Source organism: Rousettus aegyptiacus, unplaced genomic scaffold (genome assembly GCF_014176215.1).
Source record: "Rousettus aegyptiacus isolate mRouAeg1 unplaced genomic scaffold, mRouAeg1.p scaffold_m13_p_13, whole genome shotgun sequence".
NCBI lineage: Eukaryota > Metazoa > Chordata > Mammalia > Chiroptera > Pteropodidae > Rousettus > Rousettus aegyptiacus.
The window spans coordinates 596,661-600,234 of record NW_023416288.1 but is presented as its reverse complement, the minus strand read 5'-3'; the positions used below and the strand labels follow the sequence as shown (position 1 = coordinate 600,234).

At 36.1% G+C, this 3,574-nt stretch overlaps 1 pseudogene; it reads right to left on the bottom strand.

Moving 5' to 3' along the window:
* Positions 1-354: 354 nt before the first annotated feature.
* LOC118611241 lies at positions 355-473 on the bottom strand (annotated as a pseudogene).
* Positions 474-3,574: the final 3,101 nt, after the last annotated feature.

Here is a 3,574-nt window from a genome sequence, read left to right as displayed (position 1 = left end):
GCTCATTTAAATAAACCAAACAGATTGCCTTTGGCTAATGGCAAATTATAATAAACATGCATTTTCCAAGTAAAAAAAGAGACTTATCAGTGTGATAAGCCATGTTACAAATATCTCAATCAAATCTTGTAATTCTTACCCAAATATTTTCAGCTTATTATGTATGATGATTTTCATAATTTTATGTATCTATATCTATCTATTATCTATCTATCTATCTATCTATCTATCTATCTATCTATCTATCATCTATCATCTATTTATTTATTTATTTTAGGCGAGGCAACCCTTAGTTGACCTCACAGATTGCAAGGACCTTGTCAGTTTACAGTCCCTTATTTTTTTTATATTTCATGCCTACAGTACCTGGTCTTCCTAGGTGGTCTCCCATCCAAGTACTAACCAGGCCTGACTTTGCTCAGCTTTGGAGATCAGATGGAATCGGGCTTGTTCAGGGTGGCATGGCCGTAGGGTTTTCATTATTTTAAGCAAACTTTTCCTGTTGGTACAACATATCTATCAAAGGGATACACAACAGAGTGTACTGCTTGAAGAATTTTCACAAAACAAGTACACCAGTGTAGCCAGCACCTGACCAATAAATAGAACATAACCAGCACCCCAGAAGCCCTCTCATGCACCCTCCTAGTATTTGCTCCAAAAGGTAATTACTGTCCTGACTTCTAATATTTGTTTTTTGAACTTCATATAAATAAAATTAAACAAGTTATTTGCCCCCTTATCTTTTATGTCTGTCTTTTTTCACTCAACATCACGATCATGAGATTTATCATGTCGCATGTAACAATCACTTTTTCACTGCTGTGTAGTATTCCATTGTCTGAGTTTACCACCAATTTATCCATCCTACAGTCTGTGGACATTTGAGTTCCTTCTACTTTGGCTTTCATGAACATTCCTGTTCATATTTTTGGTGAACATATGCACACAATTCTGCGTAGTATATACCTGGGAGCAGAGATGCTGAATTCATGTGCATATATTCTGTTTCAGTACATACAGCAGACTGTTTTCTAACCTCTGCACCAATTTATACTTCTGTCACATGTGAGTTAGAGTTTCAGTTTCTGCACATTTTTGCCAATAGTGGGCCTGTCTTTTTCATTTGAGCTGTTCTTGTAGGTGTGTAGCAATATCACACTGGTTTTAATCTGCATGTCGCTGATGACTAAAGAAGTTTAACATCTTCTCAGATGTTCATTATCATTGCAAATCCTCTTTCGTGAATTGTCTGCACAAGACGTTTGCCTATTTTTCTTTTTGGTTAACTGCCTTTTTCAAAGTTTATTTTATTATTATTATTATTATTATTATTAATATTTTGGATAAGTCTTTGAGCCTGGCTTTATTTTTTTTTAATTTTTAATTAAGTTTGTTGGGGTAACATTGGTTAATATAATTATATAATTTTCAGGTGCACATTATCATTTGATATCTGCATATTCTATTGTGTGTTTACCAAAAAGTCCAGTTTCCTTCAACTACCATATATTTGATCCCCTTTACCCACTTCACCCTCTCCCTAAACCCTATATTTGACCCCCTTTACCCCATCTACGTCCCCCCTCCTCTCCCATACCACTTGTAACTACTAGTCTATAGTCCTCTGGTAACCCCTATAGTCCATGTCCATGAGTCTGTTCATTTGTCCTGTTCATTTGTTGCTTTTAGGTTTATATCCCACACATAAGTGATATCTTGTGATTTTCAACTTTTTCTGTCTGGCTTATTTCGCTTAGCATGATTATCTCGAGTTCCAGCCATGTTGTCGCAAATGGCAGCATTTCATCTCTTCTTATGGCTGAGTAATAGTCCCTTGTATATATGTCCCACAGCTTCTTTAGCCAATCATCTATTGTATTGGTTGCTTCCATGTCCTGGGCACTATGCATAATGCTGCTATGAACATTGGTGTGTAAATATCTTTTCGGATATGGGCTTCCAAGTCTTTGGGGTAAATGCCCAGTAGAGGGATTGCTGGATCATATGGTAGATCAATTCTTAGTTTTTTGAGGAACCTCCATACTGTTTTCCATAGTGGCTGTACCAATTTGCAGTCCCATCAGCAGTGTATGAGGGTTCCTTTGTCTCTGCATCCTCTCCAACATGTCATTACTTGTCCTGTTGATTATATCCATTCTAACAGGTGTGAGATAGCATCTCGTTGTGGGTTTGATTTGCATTTCCCTAATAGCTAGCGATGTTGCGCATCTTTTCAAATATTGGTTGGCCATTTGTATGTCCTCTAGGGAGAAGTGTCTGTTCAGATCCTCTGCCCATTGGATTGTTTGTTTTTTTTATTGTTATTGAGTTCTTTGTATATTTTGGATATTAGGCCCTTATCGAAGGTATTGCTTGCAAATGTATTTTCCCATTCAGATGGTTGTCTCTTTACCTTGTTGACGATTTCTTTTGCTGAGCAGAAGTTTTTTAGTTTGGTGCAGCCCTATTTATTTATTTTTGCTTTTACTTCCTTTGCCTTTGAGGTCAAATTCATGAAATCCTCTTTAAGTCCATGGTCCTTGATTCTTATTCCTATGTTTCCTTCTACGCATTTTATTGTTTCAGGTCTTATGTTCACATCCTTAATCAATTTTGAGTTAATTTTGGTGTACGGTGATAGACAACAGTCTAGTTTCATTCTTTTGCAGGTGGCTTTCCGTTGCCCCAGAACCATTTACTGAAGAAGCTTTAATTTCTCTACTGTATGTTTTTGGCTTCTTTGTTGAAATTATTTGCCCATATAAATATGGGTTTACTTCTGGACCCTCGATTCTGTTCCACTGGTCAGTATATCTGATCTTCTGCCAATACCATGCAGTTTTGATTACTGTCGCTTTGTAGTATAATTTGAAGTCAGGCAGAGTGATACCTCCAGGCTTGTTCTTTTTTCTCAGGATGGCTTTGGCAATTTGGGGTCTTTTGTGCTTCCATACGAACTTGATGATTTTTTTGTTCTATTTCTTTAAAAAATGCCAATGGGATTTCGATGGGGATTGTATTAAATCTGTATAATATTTGAGGTAATATGGTCATTTTAACTATGTTGATTCTTCCAATCCGAGAACACAGAATATCTTTCCATTTCTTTGTATCTTCTTTGATTTCTTTTAATAGGGTCTTGTAGTTTTCATTACATGGGTCCTTCACATGTTTCATAAAATTTATTCCTAGGTATTTTATTCTTTTTGTTGCAATTGCAAAAGGAATTATTTTTTCTACTTCTTTTTCTGACATTTCATTATTAGAATATAGGAACACTATGGATTTTTGAACATTGATTTTGCATCCAGAGACTTTACTGTATTTGCTTATTATTTCTAGTAGTGTTCTTGTGGAGTCTTTAGGGTTTTCTGTATAGAGGATCATTTCAGCTGTGAATAGTGACAGTTTGACTTCTTCATTTCCTATTCGGATGCCTTTTATATCTTTCTCTTGTCTGATTGCACTTGCTAGGATCTCCAATGTCATATTGAATAAGAGGAGTGGCAACAGTGGACAACCTTGCCTTGTTCCTGACCTTAGAAGGAAGGTTTTTAGTTTTTCACCATTA